This window comes from Pituophis catenifer, unplaced genomic scaffold, assembly GCF_029215685.1.
Source record: "Pituophis catenifer annectens isolate HBS135680 unplaced genomic scaffold, rPitCat1.0.hap2 SCAF_4, whole genome shotgun sequence".
Taxonomy (NCBI): Eukaryota; Metazoa; Chordata; class Lepidosauria; order Squamata; family Colubridae; genus Pituophis; species Pituophis catenifer.
The window spans coordinates 99,455,981-99,477,806 of record NW_027256884.1 but is presented as its reverse complement, the minus strand read 5'-3'; positions in this window follow the sequence as shown (position 1 = coordinate 99,477,806).

Here is a 21,826-nt window from a genome sequence, read left to right as displayed (position 1 = left end):
TGAGAGAGAGTAACTGGCTGAAAATCATCCAGCTGAATTTCATGGCTAAAGCAGGACTTGAAGTCATGGCCACTTTGTAGACTGGTGCTTTAGCGACCAGACCAAACTGTCTGTTCATGATTATAAATTATACAGAATTGAAATACCCAAATAGCTTTTATTATTTGTATATATAAATGAAATTTATTCAAATTCAAAAGGAACTAATTTAAATTGGCCTTGGTAGTACAGTGGTCTAAAGCATCCTGTTATTAAGACCAGCTGCCTGCAATTACTGCAGGTTCGAATCTCGCCAGGCTCAAGGTTGACTCAGCCTTCCATCCTTTCTAAGGTAGGTAAATTGAGGACCCAGTTGTGGGGGCAATAAGCTGACTTGTATAAATATACAAAAGGATGAAGGCTATTGCTTAGCGCATTGTAAGCCGCCCTGAGTCTCCGGAGAAGGGCGGCATATAAATCAAATTAAAAAAAAAATGTTTCACTTGTTTAATAGTTTAAACGATAACTCATTTTGATTGTTTACATTGTGTAAGCATTTATGGAGGTGATAATTTTAACCATGCTTTATAGTAAAGAAATCGATGAATATATATGAATATATATATATATATATGACATTCTATAAAAAGAAGAAGAATAAAAACAAAACCCTAAAAAATAAACCAACAAGATCACAACATCTTGTTTTCCTTTCCGATACCTTTATTTGATAATGATTTTAAGGAATGCATAAGCATTTTATGGCCTCAGTGGAATTCTATTATTTGTGAGACCTATTTGGCATAGCCAGTTTAAGGAATCTCAATACCAGGTTTGTACACTTCCTGTAGCACAGTGCTATGTTAGAATTACAGATACCTGCAAAATGATAAAACCAAATACATGCTGTGGAACCTGAGCTAAGAATTCATGATGTCTCTATAAGAAATATATTGACTTCCTTTTTATTGTGCACCATTCTAAGTGCTATAATTGAATTATGAAATGTATATTGGGGTTTTTTTAATTCAAAATATACTTTAGCATCACCAGAGTGCTACAAACTCCATTTCAAATATACAAACAATACATCTAAAATCCTTCCCCATGAGACTTCTATTTCTAGCAATAATGTTTTATTATCCATTTATTCTTATTCTTTATTTTCTGTCCTTCACTTATATATTTTTCCCCGAGAAAACCTGTCCTTTTGTTCATAGTTAAAAATTTTATTCAATTATTAATTTGCATAATTCATAATGGACCTAATTTGCATAATTGGTTTTCTATAACACTTGCATTTATGTTTCAGATTTGCTCTTAATGAAGACTGACACTTTTCCACAGGATTGAACAGTATACTGGAAAGATCGGAATGAGAAAAATCTTGAAGACCAAAGATAATAAATTGATAAAGGTAAGCAGAAAAAGTGCTCACAAATTCTAGTGGGGTCTTAATAAAACCTCAATATTATGAAAGGGAAAATAAAATGATAAAAGACTAGCTTGTTCAGTAATCTCAGGTATATTGACTGTGAGTAACAGGAAATTAAATGTATGAAGACTTACAGTAATCATTTGTAACTTATTTTATTGCCTATCCTAAATAAAGACATATGCAAATAGATGTAGGAAATTTATTTATTTATTTAGCGTATGGCTGGTCACACACAATATTAAAACACTTCATTTTTACAGGTTAAAACAATTAAAACAATTTAAAAAAGAGCAGTAAGAAAACCTAAAAGGAAAACAGAAATAACATTTCAGAGTTTAATGTCGAGTTTGGAGATCCAGTCAGTAGCTGTCATTGTTATGCTGTAGGAAAAAGGAAATATGATGCTTAGTATCCCAGATACTAACATCATAAAATGTTATAGTCCTGATTCCAATTTATTTTCTATACTGTGGAAGTCTGATTTCCATGTTATGATTTCTGTGACACTCTATTCTACCCTCTACCCCCACCCCAAAAAAACAGGAATAAAATTTAGAGCAGATCTTCCTTCATTTTTTCCCCCAAAAGCTTTTTTATATCCCAGGAAGAGAGACCTTCTGAGAAGAGGTGTAAGGGATCTGAAGGAACATTTAAAGGATCAGCATGAAAGCTGTTCAGCCAAAATACAATTCAAAATCCAAAAACTTATTTAAAACTTATTTATGGAATTCTGCCGAACAGTTTGGAAAAAATAGAATAGAAAATACTATGAAGAAGAAAAAGAATAGGAGAAAAAGGCAATACTTTTTAGATTTAGTAATGTTAAGATGTCTGGGCTTCAACACAGAGAATTCCTGAGCTATCAATGAAGAAACAATCTGTTGAAATGTTAAAATGATTTGGGAGCAGAATAGTGGTGAGTTGCTACCGGTTCGCCCCAATTCATTTCGCCCGAGCGAAGCCAGCGAAGTAGTAGCAAAAGTAAGTGAAACCCACCCCTGGAGCAGAACAGCATCAGTCCTGTTTAGCAGAAGGACTTAGTTTAATCTGTTAACTAACACAAAATTAGTACATATGGTTGCTCAAAAACCCTATCAACCTAAGCCATTAGCTGTATTAGTTAATGGATAAACCATCATGCAGAAAACCTTATCTGGTCACATGGAACCTGCCTGCCTCAAATCCAACTCCACTAACCGTTTATCAACCAGCTGCTGAGTGCCTAACATATCCTTGATACTCATCTTTCTGTTTAATCTGTCTTTGATGTTGGTCATTGTCCCAAATTCTACACTTTGTTTAACTTGTAATTCATGCTGCATCCATCCATCTTTACCTGCTTCAACATTTTCAAAGTTCTCATGGGTATATCAAAAGGGGAGAGAGAAAACTGTTGCCTAAAGATACATATGGTTCTGATTGCCACTTGCTCATCTATCTTCTGAGTGAGGAAACAAGCTTAGCAACACTGATTTTTAGGGTTGCACTATTCCACGCTCGTTCATCTTTGAATGAAACTTGATATATGCAGTTGTTGAGAATGATTTAAAAGTTGGAATCGAAGGTAGGTAAATAATAGGATATTATCTAGAATGCTACAGAATGTGAAAAATGTAGAAATGTGAAAATCTGATGTTAAAAGAAGGAAAATAAAAAGGAGTATTTATTGTACTCTCGAAAAATGTAAGCTGTTGTGATGCATTATATTAAAAAAGAATAATTCTTTTCATTTGCAAGATAAATGAAAATGTTCTGGCTATATCTATTGATTACCTGTGGTCACCCAATTTTCATTGTTGGATATGGCTTTTAGTAACAAAAAGAAGGAATGAAAGCTCTAATTTGAAACATTGTGAATAAAGTCCATTAAATACTCAGCAATATATTTTAAATAAGGCAGCTCAGGACAAAAACAATTTTAAAACTGTTTAATCGGCAGAACGGGTAAGGGAAAAGGTTTCTTTAGGAAATCAGTATGAGACAATTAAAAATGCTATGTTCCCTATCATTATATAATGGAATTTGATTTAATTTCTACAGTATTTCTAGCTATTGCACTAGTTTAACTTAAATGTTACTTTCATTATTGTACTTCATTCTTCATTATTTTAAAAACGTTTTAAAATATTTGGTTTAATTTTTTTTAAATACATCAGAATTATACAACAAAGTACAATTAAGTAAGTAAGAAAGTAATTCTTACTTAAGAAAGTAAGAATTAGTTTTACAGTCCAAATATCTGATAGGCATTTGCCTGTAAAATTCCAAAATCAAATTACATTTCGTTGCTTAACCCATTATCTAACATCCCTGGAAAAAGCAGCCATTAATAAGAAACAAAAATGTTCATTTTTTCTTATACTTTATTCATGTGCTGTTGGGTTTCTTGCAAAAGAATATGTTATGGCATATGTGCTTTTCATACCACCGAAAAACATTTTCTGGAATTAAACAAGTACCTTATTGATTCACGCCTCACTATTTAAAAGTTGGTAGCACTCAAACAACTCATGGAATTAACATACTGTATATTTCTTGAATCTTCTATTCCCAATAAAGTAACGTTGGAAGAACAGAAATGGCCAAACAATGCAGTAAATTAATCAAGACAAAAACCCCTTTACTGCCTGGTAATAAATGGCTGTTGTCCCTCATATCCTAGGTGCCCTGCTTTCCTTAGACTTGCAGATATTGAAGGGAACTAGATCATCACAGAAATTAAGAACTACTTTTAACATGTCAGTAAATGAATGATTACATTCAAGTAAAAGAATAAATCCCAGTAGGTGACACCATGAAACCAACATTGGCTGATCTCAGAACCCTAACTCAAGTCAGATCTTCTTAGCACTTGGGTAGGAAGCCATCAGCCAACAAGGACTAGAAGACTAGGAAGAAGACTAGGAAGTCTAGACTAGAGAGAAGGCAATAGAAAATTACTTCTATATGAAAAGCCAGCTTATCCATGTACAACTGGTCACCAAGAATTGACCTCAGTTTTAAGATAATCTTTACCTTATTAAGTGATTGCTATCCTGGAGTTACCTGCAGGATGCTGCTATCTCACTCATTCTTTCTCTAAGAGATATAATCTGTCCCAGTGGTGGGTTGCCCCCGGTTCGGACTGGTTCTATAGAACTGGTAGTAAAACCAGCAGGAGACTCCACCCACTGACCCTGATGTCATCAGAAGCGATCTGTGCATGCGCAGAAGTAAGGCGCATGCGTGAGCAAAGCGAGTGCATGCGCACGATCCCGTTGCGAACCGGTAGTAAAGGTAAGTAGAACCTACCCTGATCTGTCCCCACTACTTGTTTTCTTCATTGCTGCTATAAGCTTAGCATCAGTGGTGGGCTGCTGCCAATTGTAACAACCGGTTCACCTGGAAGTGAAAATGTGAGCATGCACGAGTGCGCTCTCGCTTTGCGAGCATGTGCGCCTTCTGTGCATGTACGCGGCATCAAAAAACCAGCAATTATATAGGATGTGATAGCGCCAGGGCAGGTGGGTGGGGCCAGCCGCTGATCGGAACTACCGGTTCGCCTGAACCGGTCTGAACTGGCAGCAGCCCACCACTGCTTAGCAGGCTGTTTAAAGGCAGGCAATAACACCTAGCAGCAAAGTACCTGTCATCTTTACCTTTATTAATCCATGATGCTTTTGAATCTAAGGTCATGTGACTCTGAAATAATAAAAATGGTGTAGCCATTGCACTTGCAATTTACTTCAGACTACTGAACAAAAACAAAAATGAAGAGACTCAAATGGGTAAATTTAAAGAGCCCAGGAGCATTTACGGTATTTTTCTGAGTATAAGAGGCACCTTTCCCTCCCCAAAAGAGGCTGAAAATTTGGGTGCGTCTTATACTCTGAAAGTAGCTTTTTCAAAGCTTTTTTTCAGTCCTAATGAGGTGCTAATGAGGCACTAGTGAGCAATCTTCCCAGCTTTGCCTGCTCCGTCGACTCTCCACTGTGCTTTAATGAGGCGCTAGCAGTGACATGATCTCCCTGCTTTGCTCCGACTCTCAGCTGTTCTTTAGCTTTTTTTCAGCCCTAACTAGGCGCTAGCCAAGTGAAGCAATCTTCCCCCCCCCCATGCTTTGCCTGCTTTTCTCATTGCTGCTTCCTGTCAGATATGCGTTAGAAGCTATTTTTTATCCCCAAGCAGGGATAAAAAAACCAGCAAACTAATGAGCTGAAGCTGATCAGACTAAGGATGCTAGCCAGATGAATACCTAGTAGGCAGGTTTCCCCCCCCCATTTTCCTCCCCAAAAACTAAGTTGTGTCTTATAATCGGGTGCGTCTTATACTCCGAAAAATACGGTACTCCAGACTAATAGCAGTAAAAGTCAAGATTCAATTACTATATTATACTATATTTGAAACTGCTTACTGATTGCAATCCATTTCCTGGCTGCAACTCAACAGAGATTGAAGCATAAAAAGTTGATGTAAATCCTGAGATGGTTTTTTTTTTTTTTTTTTTTTTTTTTTTTTACAATTGATTGGGACACAGAGGGCATTTTTATAAATATCACAGCAGCTTTTCATAACCTGCTACTTTCTATATATAGGGGAATTTCTGAGAATTCCAGAAATTGGAACAGGAGGAGATTAAGTTAGGAAAAGATAATCTAAACTTTTCACTGCTGAAGTGTAGCAAATCTTACATTTATGCCAGATCCACAGGTTATCTGATTATAGAAGTCACAAACATCTTCTACAAGCAGATTCTAAAGTATTTTAACCTGCCAATATTAAGATATCTCCTTCCTCCTTGGATGCTCTTCTAGATTGACAAGTCATCTAATGAAATCTGAAAGTTCTAAACTTTTAAAATGTGATCATGAACTATGAAGTATTTAATAAGGGATTAATGAGTAATAATTAGACTGAAGCTATTTGTTTCAGCAGATGAGAACATGCAGTTGACCTCGCCTGAACTTGGAAGCAAAATTGGGTCAAGTCCTATTAATCCTTGGATGGGAGATATCCAGGAAATACCAGAGCTGAGACTAGACTAGGAAGCCATAAAAAAAAAGTCAACTCAAAATAAGGCAATGGCAATAAATTCTATCTGGATGCCAAGGAAAGTACTTAGTCTGGTTCATGAAGTCACCATTAAGCTTGACTCAAAGAGATCTTTATTTAAGCAATTCTTTTATGAAAATGTAGTTTTCAAATTTTTTAAGATTGAAAAAGAAAAGAGTGAAGGTATAGAAATAAGTGTTGGAGATTGTATCATCTTTCACACTTATTTTAGTGTATTTGACCTCTTGGATAGGTTAGAGCAGGGCTGTCAAAATTGTGAGCTGGATGCGTCATGCACTGGCCACGCCCAGTTTAGCGAAGGGGGGAAAGTCCCGATATGTCATGTGATGATGCCATGATGACGTGAGTTTGACACCCCTGGGTTAGAGCAAGATGAGGGATGGAGTCTTCACATATTGCTCTTTGCTTGTTTTTTTACTCATCTTATTATTAGTTAAAAGAGTTTCTGTATTTAAGAGATAGGGAGCATCCTGTCTCTTACCCTCACTATTGTGCTTCTTACTTAATCACAATCTTCAATCTCTTCAAGGTATAATTGAGCCTTTTACAAGTGAGCCTTTTTGTCTTCATGTGTTTCTTAAGAAATATAACTTTTATTTTAAATACAATAAATGCCTGTTAGCAATCACTGATAGCTGGGCTATGCCCATACTCTACATCCAATGTTGTTATAACTTGCAGTCAAATCAATAAACCTATGACATCCAAGACAATTTGTATCATTTTCAGTTATAGCCATTTTTAATGAGTGTGCTACTACTTACTTAGCCCACATTATTTAGCCTTCAGTTTATATGCAAGAGCATATTCCCTAAAGGCTCCTGCTGAATTGAAACTCTTACAAAAAGGAAAAAAAAGTAGAATTATGTACTTCCAAATATTTCCATACTCCCTTCCAGAAAAATGATTTCTCCAAAACTATTATTTGCATAATTGCTTTCAAAACATTTTTGAGAAATTTCCTAAGTGCAACATTTGAATGAAAAACAGCTGCTTTAATATGAGAGGGAGTGTGGGCCAGTGGTTAGGCTATGAACTAAATGCTATTGTACTTCCAATGCTAATACACACTTGAACACAGTCTTGCTGGACAGTTTCCTACAAGTGGCCTATGACCTTATCTTTGTTTCCTGACAGCTTGTCTAATGCACTGAGGTTTTCCACGTAGTTATTTACTTATGATCCTCAAAAATTTTATCTTGGAAAATGAACTGAAAATCATCAGATAATTTACAGAACATATGAATGAAAAAACAAATGTTATCAAGATAAGCAATCTTATAATCCATTGGCAATAGAGTTGATTGGGTGCAATTGAGTCAAGCCTGACTCTTGGTGACTAGACAGACAAATGGATTCCATCACAATCTGATGTTGGTAACAGTCCACCACTCTGCCAATGACATTTCCCTGATATCCTGACACTGACCCAGGTCAGATCTGATCTGTTGTTTTTCTACTTCCCTCAAACTTTCTAAGCATGTTTGCAGTCCGTAATTTATTTGTGTTACATGACCAAGGAATAAAATTTTCTGTTTAAAAATCATTTCCTCAAAAAAGCAAAATATTTTATCCAGACCTTATTGATTGGTTCTTCTTGCAGTACTCCAACAGTCTCCAAATCCATAATTCAAGGACATTTTTTCTCTTGCACTCTCTCTTTCTCTTTCTCTTGCATAGAAACGCTCATTTCTATGAGAATAAAGTTCAGAATAATTAATTGTTTTTCCAGAGCTAATGTTTGCAATTAGCTTTCAAATTGTATACTAGCACTGGAAAAACAACTTATTATTCTGAACTTTATTCCCATAGAAATAACTTTATCCTTTACAATAAACTTTGTAATTGTCTTCCTCCCTAGGATTAACTTGTTTACCTCTCCAGTATCCCAAAAAAAAGTAATTGTCTATCATCTTCACTTTTCCATTGCACTATTTGCTTGCTGGTTGATATTATGTTTACTTCTTAATATTTAACATTATCCCAAGTTTTTCATTTTCATTTTTTTCATTGGTAGTTCTTTTAAATCTTCTTTATTTTCACCTACCAAACCTGTATTGTCCTTCTAATTCAAATTGTTACTATTTTGACTTTCAGATTTCAGCTATCATCTTTTTCAATCTCGCCATTCTTACACCATACAGTAATTATTTTTACTAAACAAGAAAAACACTGAGACACACTCTCATTGTCTTTCCTATTCTGAACCATCTGTTTCTCCAAAGTAGTAACAACTTAAAGAAAATTAAATAAATACAAATTCTTTAGATCAGACAAATTAAAAGGTGCTCTATGAAAACCTTGCTTTCAAATCTATTGTTGAATCCCTTTGCCACCTGTAATATAATTTTTTTTATTTAATAATACAATTTTGAATTTATTTTAAAATAATTCTCTCTACTTCCAGCTGCAACATCCTTCAAAAAATATGTTTGATCATTTTTTCCATTCCTTTGACTGAAAATAATTTTTGCATGTGATACAGTCTGCTTCATTGTCAAATTTTCCCATGATTCTGTTAAACTGGAGAAAAGTGTTCCAATTTGCAACACATTTCCACTCCACAATACCAACAACCCCTCACACACACTAAAGCAAAAACCTGGCAGCAAAATAATGTTTCGCCACAAACTTTAATTTAATTTAATTAATTCAATTTATATGCCGCCCCTCTCCGAAGACTCAGGGCAGCTAATAACTTAATAAAACTTAATAAAATTCTACAAAATTACACATATGGGAGGGGAGGGGAAAAGAGATACGAATACATCAACCAACAAGCAGAGTTGTAGAGCTGATGTCTGTGGTCAGGGACAAGCAATCCCTTACCCTTATATTCATCCTCACAAACTACCAGGGATGTTTGTAACTAGCCAAGATTTATTTATTTTTTTGAATGGTGAAGCATGTGTTGTGATGTCACGATTCAAGCGCTGCCTTTGTACTTGTATGGACATCATGATTCAAGTGGTAAAAAAGAAAGTGGAGTTCTGCATCTCCAATCATAATACATGTTTGGTAATTTGTCCAACCCCTTCCATTGCATGCCAGACATTCAAATTCATAGAACTGGTGAAATTCCTGTGAGGAATAGCGCCTATGAAGAAGGAGCTTATGTGAGGGACTGTAGTGAACTGGCAATTTCCCAAGAAGGAGGGAGCACATTCTAAATAGGAGAGGGTAAGACAAGAAGCAACACATCCCAGAGCTGAATATGGTCCCATCAATTAATCAGTATCATCTTATGAGACCCAAAAGGTGCCCCAGGAGTCATGATTCCTCTGTCATCATGCCTGCCCTATGGAAAAGCATCCCATCTCCGATTCAGATGGGTCTGATGTTGGGCCACAATGTTATATGAGCCTGTTTAGTTTATGTGATGGCCAGATACTTCTGGCCAGTTCTGTTTCTCTGGCTTTTATTATATGATTTAATAATGTCTGTATAATTTCTGAGGAATGAATGTTATGTGAACTTTTTTGAGTTATGATGACCTTCCAGCTTTCTCTGAATAGATTATTAACTAAAGTAATTTTAATAACATTTTCTTTAACTAAGAGAACATAATAATAATAATGTTCCCTGCTGAAGTATTCTCTAGGGCCTAGGCATAAAATACTATAATTAGTCCATTGTAATTTTTAATTCCATAATGAATCCACAGTCTCTAAAGACACATAAAATAACACTATAATAATAATGCACCAAATGGAGAATAAGAGCAAGAAAATAAATTTGAGTGAATATTCAACAAGCATTTTGTGGCCTCTTATCTTTTTTGGTGTTTCAAAAGACTACCCTATTTCCCCGAAAATAAGACCCTGTCTTATATTTTTTTGAACCCTGAAATAAGTGCTTGGCCTTATTGCTATGCACTCAAAAGCATGATTGGGCTTATTATCAGGGGATGTCTTATTTTGGGGAAAACAGGGTAGGTAGCCAAGAACTTATACAATTCAACATCTGGATAGGGTATTTTTAGGATACACACACACACACACATTATAATTGTGTTCCATAATAGTCCTGCAGAATATTCAAGGATTTGTGGAATGAGGCAAGAAGGCACTGCCCTGTGGATTCAGTGGATGCTCAAAAGGCACTTGAAAACATACAACATACCTAACTGTTGCAAAAATAGGTTTACAATAGGTATCTGCTATGCTGTTTATTTTGCATTGGCTTTCCAGACCTTCTTTTCTTTTGTTGATTTAATAATTGATTTGGAATGTCCCAGTGTGATGTAGCAAGTGAAGAATTAGAGCGGTGCAAAGAGGACCAAAGAATCAACATTCAGGCTTCCTGACACTGTCTTGTTTCTACTCAGAAGGGCGGGGGGGAAGCATACTAAAATGCAGATGAGTCAAGACAGTTACAACTAACTCTGTCCAATTCTACAGTTGTTACAACCAACAATGCCTCTCAGATGGCTTTGCACTCTCTTCTGACATGCATACACATACACATTCTCAGCACTGTGTTTAATGTAAAAACTCTATGACAATTATTTTCCATTACACTGCACACATGTTTATCATTAACCTTATTTTCATTACTGAAGTCTCTATCTGTTAGTTTTCATTTCTTTTGAAACAACTGTGCTCAAATAGCAATATAAATTTGCAAAATTTACTTTGCAGAGAGATGGACAGAATACCAGTGAAATATCATTAGGCATGTGAAAGCCTTATTTAAATATATGAAGAAAATATTAAGAGATTGCCTGTTGAGCATAATGGCTTGGAAACATATATCCCTCTTGAAAAATTCTGGTTTGAACATGTTCCAGTTTTCATCTTCATATTATCAAACAAGCTGTATGTAATTTACAAAGGAACCATTTTACTTACTTACTGCTTCGGGGAGATTGATTTCAGAAACAGATATATATTTTTAAGTAGCTTGTTTCATTCTGGATCTGATGCTATGGATCAGAATTAGGGGCGTATATGATCTTTTATATAATCAATTCTTGTGCAAATCAGTGAACTAAGTTGGGAACAAAGAGACACTGAATCCACCCAGAGTCCAATCTTGAACAGAAACAGCTAATAGTGGAGGGAATGTCAAGATGCATCTGGAGCTCTGGATCACAGAGAGACTTCCAAAATACAAAATCTATTTGTGTAAGCTCAGTCAGCAGAAGTTAAGTGCACAGAACTCAATTAGTGCAGTTTAATGGGATTCTGTTTAGTCACAAACAATGTATTATCTAATAACAATTCAGTTATTAAACTGAGTTTCACATTTAGATCTGGGTACTAACCTAAATACAGAATATCAACCGTGTGTAGTAGGGTCAATAATAACTTAATGGCACATAATTAACCTAAACCCATGTCACGAGTGTTTCCAGGATTGCTGTGGCTACCTGCCTACTCACAAACAGTATGGTTTCAATCAACCCATCTCCTGTTGGCAATTACCTGCAAGCCTTCCCCGCCCTAGTTAATTGCAGGTTAACTCCCCATATAAGCAAGGACCTTTTCGCTTGCTACTTGGGCCTAGACTCCTGGTTTAGGCCTAAATGCACAGCTCCTGCAGGAAGCTTAGTGCAACGCCGCAGATGGGAGAAGAATGCAGATAAGGCCTCCAGACCCCGTTGCAGAGAAACTCCCATGGATGCTTGCCTTTTGGTGCTTTGTAGCACACAAGCTATCATCGGGACTGCTGTTGCTGGACCTTTTTCCTCCCACAAGCTTCAAGCAATGTTTGCTGTTTGAACTGTTTTTACTTCAGGTGACTTTTAGCTGTGAAGTTTGTGCTGCCCCTACCTTGATGATGTATCGACGCCGAAGCTGCTTACCTTCATGCTAGCTTTATTCTCTTGTGAACTGTTTCAGTATTGTGGAGAGGGATCTAGGGAGATAGCCTTGCTTCACATACCCAGATAAGACTTTGTTTTTAATGTGCTTTCTTAAAGACATAGTGCCTTTTAAATGTTTTAAAGTAAATTATATTTTTACACAAGACGCTTCTGTCAGAATTATTTCAGTCTCAGTGTGTTTACTCATGAGCTGGTTCACGGTCCGGGGTACCCCTCAACCCCATTTCATAACAACCCAGCATTTATCATAACAATTCCAACTTCATATTACTATCAAATCTCCTCTCAGAATAAAGATTGGCAAGAGAAATTGAAAGATGGTGATGTGGCTGTATGGAAGCTTGATACGCTTTTCTTGAAAGTCACATAAGTGACTTCAGATTTTGTGCAATATGCCTCACGCTCTGTTCTGATTGAAGCAGTGGTAAAATCCAAATTTTTTTACTACCGGTTCTGTGGGCATAGCTTGGTGAGCATGGAATGGGTTGGTGGGTGTGGCTTAATGGCATGGCAGCAGCAGGATACTGCAAAATCCCCATTCTCCCCCCCCCCACTCTGAGGCCAGCCAGAGGTGGTATTTGCCGGTTCTCCGGCAAATTTTGAACTACTCAAAATTTCTGCTACTGGTTTTCCAGAACCTGTCAGAACCTGCTGGATTTCACTCCTGGATTGAAGGACATCAGTTCTGATATAATGATTTCTTCATTTGACTTTTTTTAGTATAGCAGCATCAATACAAGAATGGGGGGAGGTGGAATGACTAAATTGTTGCCTGAGATCTGATATGCTAAAATACTTAATGATCAAATAAATAAGGGCGATATGTGTAGTATTTCTGTTTCCTGTCTTTCGCAACGACAAAATGGCTTTAATAACACATTTATTATGGTATATGTGTAGACTACTTCATTAGATGAATAAAATGTTTGTCCTCTGGTTTCATATAAAGCATTTATATGAATGTAAATTTAGGTATCTTATATTAAAGTAATTTCTTGATGATATGGATATCAGCAATCCCCTGATTTGTTACATTAATTTTCGAAGAAATTAATAAATTTACAATAATGCATTAGGGGCTTCTGCACACTAGAGGGCACTGTTGTACTGTACTATTGATATACTATGGCTAAAAAGGTACTTATGTTTAAAAAGTCTTAAATTACTCTTGTCTAAATTAAATATGATTTGTATTATGTGTAAAATATGTCTTATTCAGCAGTATATGTAGCAGTTCCCTCAGAATTCTTTCTAGCAAGTCCAAAATACAAAAATTAGATCATAATAAAGTAATAATAATAATTAAAGTATGAAAAGCATATAGGGTATTATATGTTTATTGATTAATTTATATCCAGTTTTTCATCTAAGAGCAAAATGCAAAGAATAAACATGATTAAGTCTGACCTAAATATAATTCTTCCTATTTCTAGTCTAACACCTTAACCAACACAAGCTACCTTTCCCCAAAATATTAACAAAATTTGGATTTCAGTTCTGAGTATTTTTGGAGCTGAAATTCAACAAATTTAGATGGGATAAAGAAAGAACAGAAAAAGGGATAGGAAAGAAAGGAGGAAAGTAAGAAACAACTTTCTCTACAGCTTGCTTTTACCACTATTGTTTTAGAAATAAAAATCAAATTTAAAAAAAAATCATAGAGCCAAATCCAAGGAAAAATGCTCAAGAATTTATAGTATTCAATGTCAATACCAACATTTTGGCAGAAGCAGAGGAGCTGTTAAAACACTCCAGGTGCCTAATTTATTTGATTGATCAAGATTTATCTTAATTTGAAGTCCAGTGATAGGACAGATCATAGGAAAACTACTGTCCGGTTCATACAGATTTTTTAAAGGCAGTAAATTAAAAGAATATGGGCAGGGTATATTGAAAAATGGTGTCCACCAGTTGCTTGAACATATACCATTGGCTACAGCTGCACTGTTTATTATGGTTTCGGTGCTTCCTGTTGGGATATTTCCATAAAGTGGTTCAGAAGGAACAAATTACAATCACATCATTAGAAACGTTTATTTAATTATTATTTTTTGGTGGGAAGCTTGTGGCTTGTGGTAAACGCTACAGACTTATAGTCATACATATAATTTTTTAAACAGTTTCTTGTTGCCTTTGTTCATTGCTGTCTGCTTGCTTGCCTGAAATATAACTTTCCTGGAAGTCATTTTCCAGTTTTGGTCAAAGCCACTGCAGCTGTAGAAAGTGCATGATGCAACTACTTTTTGTTTAGGAAGAAGCATTTTTGCTTGAGAGAGTCACCTTTTTGCATTCCAGATATACTCGCCTGAAATTAAATCATGGATCAAACATTAAATATTGTCACTACCCCATTGATTTCAATGGATAGTTATCAGATTGTTTTAGAAAAGCATGCGTTTGGCAAAGGATGTATGGGATGTAATAGAATTGTTGGATATGTTATAGAAAGATGTCTTAGTAACAAAGAACAAGTGGTGCAAGGCTATATGATTCATTTTGTAGCCAAATATTTCTCACTTTGGAAACAACCTCTCTTGCACTCTGCTCGCTGTTAGTCCAGAAAGTGGGTAGCTTGAGAAGAACACTGACACTGATACACCCTAAACTCCGCTGAAGCTGTTAACTAGCCTGGTAACAAAATGTTCAGAAACCAACCCACAACTCAGAGAATGAACCTTCACCCTCATCCTACACCTGAACTACAGATATTCGCCACCGGTGGGTAGCTTATTACAAATAGTTCCCAACATAATTAAATGATTAAAGTTTTGACTAGGACTGTAGAGACCAAAGTTCAACTTCACACTGGAAGCCATGGAAACTGGAAGCCATGGAAACTCACTGGATTGCTTCAACCCAATCATTTGCCTTGTGACTCAAGGGTTGTTGGTGGGATAAAAGGTAGGCCTTGCAAGAATTAATGAAATTACATGAATGAATGAATGAATCTGGAGTGTTGTTTTGGAAAAGCCTACTTTTACATTCCTGTCAAACAGATAGGTACCAAAAGTAAATTCACTAAGTTCATAAACCAGTGATGACGAACCTATGGCATACATGCTGGAAGTGACACGCAGAGCCGTCTCTCCGGGCACGCGAGCCGTCGCTCATTGCTCTTCCAGGTTCCAGCTTGCCGTCCAGCTGGTCTTCACATGCACGGGAGTGCTGGAAACCGGAAGACCAGTCACCCAGTGCACATGCGTGCAACGGGCGGCTGATCTTTTGGTTTCTGGTGTGCACATGCGCACCGGCCATCTTGTCTTTGTGAGTGCATATGCGCCAGAAACCGGAAGACCAGGTGGCCAGTGTGCATGTGTGAGCCAGAAACTGGAAGATCATCTTCCCAGTGTGCGCATGCACACTGGGTGGCTGCTCTTCCAGTTTCTGGCACACATGCGCGCGTGCATGCTCCCGTTTCAGCATTCAGTGCTGAAAAGGTTTGCCAACACTGTCATAAACTAACTTATTTAATATAAACCTAAGTTTTGAAATACTGGCAGGAATTACAGTATTCTTTAAAGGAAATTGGAGTTTTCAGAGAAAGCAGGACAAATGTTTTTGTGTTAAATACTATCTGCATATTTCCAAATGGCCAACCAAAAATGACATCATTGCTTCTAGCTGTCAAGAACAGCTCACATGGGAAACCTTAGTTTATATTACAATCAGCTGTGGGAATGCATCAGGGATGATCTCATCCAGAGATGAATAGTTTGAACTTGGCACTTTTTCTTTACATGAAATCAACCTGTCCTTAATTGGTGTGAGTCTGAGAGATTCGGATTTCCTGTAACATTTCAGGTCATTATTGCTTCAAAACAGATATAAAATTAAAGGGAAAATCCGGTTTATGCAACTATTCATTGCAGTAAAATTTACGATAGCAGAAAATAATTATGTGCAAATGGATTTCTGTTGGACTATGTGGGAAAGACTTCAATTGTTAAACATATTACCCTTCTAGATGTTCATTGATTAAAAGAAACATTACAATGTAAGTGTCAACATATACATATCTGTAACAGATTAATAGGGGATCATTGTATATGCATATAGTGGCAACTTCAACATAATGCGAATATTTTTGGTTTCTCTGATTGGACTAAGTATTTCTAGAAAATAAACAATGGAAAGCAAGCAAGAAAGAAAATGCACTAATAAATAAAAACTAGAGAAAAGGCAGAGTGTATTTATACTTTTAGGGAGCAGCTATGTTTTCATTTTTTCCCCATGTAAATTGTAGAATGTTCTTCATCTTTCTGAATTGCCCCAGCACTCGATTCAAGGTGTTGGTGACCACCTTTAGAGCGCTTCAGACCTGGGTACCTACAAGACTGCCTTCTGCCACCGAGAGCCTCCCACCGGCCAGTACGCTCCCACAAAGAGGGGCTCCTCAGGGTGCCGTCAGTCAAACAATGTTGACTGGCGGCCCCCAGGGGGAGAGCTTTCTCTGTGAGAGCACCTGCCCTCTGGAACGAGCTCCCCCCGGAGATACAGAGGATTCCGGATTTATGTACTTTCTGCCGGGCCCTCAAGACTTTTTTATTTCAACAAGCCGGGCTGGCCTAACTTCTCCAATTGCTTAATTTGAATTTGAATTTGAAAAGGGGTATTTTAATTGTTGGGCCAGAATTGTTTAATGTTTTTAAACTGTTCTTAAATTTTTGTATTCTGTGTATTTATCTTTGGCTGTTCACCGCCCTGAGTCCTTCAGGAGAAGGGCAGTATATAAATTTAAATAAATAATAATAAAAATAAATAATACTGCTGTTTGTGCCTTTGAAAGAAAAGCTGCCTCAGGAACAATAGAAAATTCATTGTTTATCTGGACTACACTGAGGTAAAGGTGTTTGGCAGAGTTTGGAAAGATAGCGAATACTGCATGTCTACAAACTGCCTGTATACTCAGTTACTATAAGGGGATGATAACAGACAGATCAGTAAGCAAGTCAATGTCTGTTTTCCCCTGCCCTGCTATATATTAATACATAAATCTATGGTAAATGAACTGCAGCTCTTGTGTACTTTTACTTTTGCTTTTTTAAAAAGGGACAATATGTACATTTTTGAGGTCTGAAATTAACCCCTGATAAACGTTCTGATGTTAGATACATGATAAGTAGATGAAATGGTGATTGAAACAGAAATACAGGAGCAATATTGAGAACATTATATCAATGGTCTCCTTAGTTCTCCTTACTTCAAGGGTCGTTAACTTCAGCAGAGAACAGGAAGATCTTGACCATGAAAAGTCTCACTAAAGGTTCCATTTCAGAGTGTAGGTAGAACAGCATTTATTTAAATACAATTAGCATTATGTTCCCATGCATTTTCCTTGTGTTGTTTTGGAAGTTATCATTCAGTGCTGCCCAGAACTATTTTAAATCTCTCATTTTAAGCCCAATAGAAGTGGATTGGGAATTGCAGAACTGGAAGGGAAGGATTAGCCATTTCCCTCCCTCCACTCTTTTGCAGCAACTATCTCATTGAACAAGTGGCAATGAGGCTGATAGTTGAAGCTGTTTGAATCTCTGTGTATTGCACTGTCCAAGAACAGTAATAGGATGCTATAATTAAAGGACAAATATAAATACAAGGAGAGGTTCTTGAAATGGTGGTGAAGAAACAGGATGAAAGCTTATCCATTTTTGGGAAAAAGAGAATCTCTAAAGTTATCCAAGTTTCTAAAGTTTCAAGGAATGCAATTTACAGAAGACAAACCTTTCAGCATCAACTTATGAAAACATATTATAAGGCATATCATGATTTAATTGATAACACTTTGGTTCCAAATACTATTCAGATAATTTCCTGATAAACCTTAGTGGAATGGTGTCAAAATATTCCCAAATCTATTCTTCACAATATTGTTGTTATTATCCACTTCTATATATTTTTCAAGAAATGTTTTCTAATAAATAGGAAAATACAAGTAATGAATAAGTGATTGCATTGATTTCACTGAATCAGAAATTTACCTCAGATTTTTACTATAGCATGATCAAAAATTTTATAGAATTAAATTGTTCGAAATTTTCCTGTGGCTTTATTGAAACATGAGACAGTACACCAATAAAGTATGAGTCAGCCATTAAATATCAGCTCAGTGCTTTCATCGTGAAGTCATCTGAAACTCCAGCTCATTTCTTATTTCTTTCTTCCATACATTTCATTAAATCTTTGATTTCCTCTGCAAGATTAATCTCCCGGAATTAACATCTGCAGACACAGAATGAACTAGCATTTTGGTATGTTATCTAAAATCCATCTGATGAATCTCAGTTAAAAGACTTGATGGACTGCACCAAATGTTTCAGAAGTCATTTATTAGTCTTGTATGTATTAGTGGATATCAAAAATCAAGTTTTAGATGGCAAGGTGCTTTTTTAATGCAACAGTTTGGAAATATCATTGAACCGGTTCCTATGGCTATGTGCCATAGGACACACTCTTTAATATCATTTTTATATCATTCACTTATTAGCAATAAAATCATAAATAAGACATATTATTGTCAACAAATTGTAGAACTTATTCTCTACAATAGAGCAGCTTTTATAATTTTGAAAGTTGGTTAATATTTGTGTATTTGTGTATGGCACACCAGCTTCAATTTCATGGAGAATTTTCTCCATGCCGATATTTCCATCATTTTTGGAGGAATATATTTTGTTATAAAGCATTAAAAAAGGACGTTTGATAGTCAATGTAACCCAAAGAACAGGTTTGACAGCAGCTACAATATATGTGTTCCATTACGGCAAATTCAATTAATATGTATTTGTGTCGTAAATACGTTTGAACTGACTGGAAGAGAATTACACTTACATTGGGAAATTGTTGTACCAAATAGGACAGTTTGTTCATCTAATACTTTATTGTCAAATGTGATAATATGGTTTCAGGAATATATTCTCCTACTCTATCTCTGAATGTGTTAGGATGTGAACTGAGAATTTTTGCAAAAGTACTGTAAATGTTCTGAGTTCCAGCTGTTCTCGGTGATAATATAAAAAGTAGTCACAGAGCTCAAAGATTTTACATTCATTAGAATGACACTTATTCCTTGTGGAGCAGCAAAAGAATATAAATATAAATATAAATATAAATATAAATATAAATATAAATATAAATATAAATATAAATATAAATATAAATATAAATATATAAAGCATCTGTTTTGTCCAAAAAGCTACAATTTCAAAAATGTATCTCATATTCTATCCCTCTCTCTTCAGTCACCTATAGACACAGTGAAAAGTTTAAGCGCAAATGAAATAAGTGTTTTAAAAAAGGAAGTGGGTAATCTACTTTTATGCAGCCAGTTTGCAAGTCCAGTTCACTAGAGCAAACTCTGCTCCCAAGTCTTTGAAACAAGTCATATAACCAGATGTTTCTTCACAATGTCTGGCACTATTTGTACTTGCTTGCAGCTTTAACTTTGATAGAGTTGGGAACAAAATGATCTAAACCAAATTCTTAAAAAACTGACCTTTTCTAAAGTTGCTTATGATCAAATACATATGAAATACCAAAGTCTCTAAAAAAAATTATTTTAACTGGCTGTCAAATGCTCCCATTCTTTGATACCAAATTAATTTATCACTGATAAACTTTTCATATTTCCTGGCATTAGAAAAAAATCTGTCAGAGTCCAAATATTGTTATCAGAATGTGAGATATAACACTATAAAGGTCCCTATGACATTCTTGTACTCCCCATGGCAAAGTCAGAAGTGAAAGTCAATATTCTAAGGAAAAATGTATCCAGCTGTGAAAAATTCAAGACTGTAAAAACAAACAAAAAAGATCATATGTTCAAGCTCTGTACTTTGTAATAACAAGTCTCTAACTCATTAACATATACTTTATATTAATGATACTTTATTAAACACACCTTGGCAACTGTTTGTTATATTCATATGGATCTTGATGAAGTGGAAAAAGTACATGGAAGAATAAGCACCGCCATCTGCTTGCTTATCTCCTGCGGATTAATAAAGCTAGATTTGGTCTAGTACTAAGAATAAGGAAAGTAAATAATGTTTCTTTGAGTGAAAAAGGTGTTTATGCACACTTAAAAGCAGCAGTGATGACAAATGTATATTAAAAGTTCTTCCAGTAAGGCCTCTGTAACCATAAGTCAGATCCAACACTTTCATTATAGGGAATGGTGATTATGAAAATAATGACCTCATAGCCTCTTATCAAAAAACAACTACATAAAGAGTCATTTCAGTCCTGTTTAAGGAAAAATCCAGTAAGATTTACCAGAAATAACAACGTATCTATTTTAACCTTGATGAAATGAGCCAGCTTTGTATTCCTTCCTTTACTTATAATTTTAATCTATAGTCCATTCAAATAAAACCTTAGAACTTGATTGTCCCTTTTAATGAGATTCTTCAACATTTTAACAAGCCTCTTTTGTAAAGCCAATATAAGAAAATTATCCAAATCAGTCTCTTGGTTTATTGTTTCTATGTATCTTTCTTTTGTTAAAACATCAGCCAGTTTTTTTTCTAAATATCCAGTATAGTATCTTTTTCCATGTCATTCTTGTAGACTATAATTTGTAAATTCACTTTCAACTGAAGTCTTGATCTTGTCATGTAAAATTTGTTCCTTTTCAACGGCAGAATATTGTTCTCCGGTTTAGATAAATAGTAGCCATACCAGACTGCTCTGGTATCTCCAGAACTGTAAAGCCTACAAACTTGAAACTTGACAGACAACTGAATCACACTATATGCATCATATTGGACACAATAAGAACTACCCATATATCACTGATGCTATAAACAACAGTTTTGCTCCAGACATCCACCTATTAGGGCAGCTGGAAACTTCCTGGATAAAAACTTCAATCTGCTTCAGGGCTGGACATGAGAATGGTTCTCTATTGCTCCTCCAAGTGTCACAACATTCCCTGCTTTACAGCTGAACCAAATGGATTCAATTGCCCCGTAAAACCTGGTCAATCCTCAATAGAATTAGTACTCAACATGGCAAGTGTGCTAGTTTCCTTCATAAATGGGGAAATGTCTCTCTTTGGAATGTAGATATGGGGCTCCAAAGCCGAAATTGTGGCATATTGTGAAACAGTGCCCTTTGAGTGCATGCAGTATAAGGAAATCCAAGAGACTTTCTGTATGCAACTCCATCATATATCTTCTATATATATAAAAGCGAAATACCACTCATGCATCATCACAAAATCTCCAGAACTGTAAAGCCTACAAACTTGAAATTTGCCACGTATGTTCCTCTTGGCTTCTAGGTGCTCACTAAGAAAGGGATTGTTCGCCCAGGAAAGGGCGTAACTGGCACACAACCCACAGTTGCACAAAGGCCCTCCTGGCCACGACTGCCACCTGCTCTTTGAACAGGAATCGCGAGTCCAGAACCCCCAGATTATGCACAGGGTCTGTTTGGGGGAGTGCCACTCCATCCAAGACCAAAGGTGGCAATTTTTCATAGGCCAAAGAATCCCAAACCCAGAACCACTTGGTCTTGCCAGGGTTCAGTTT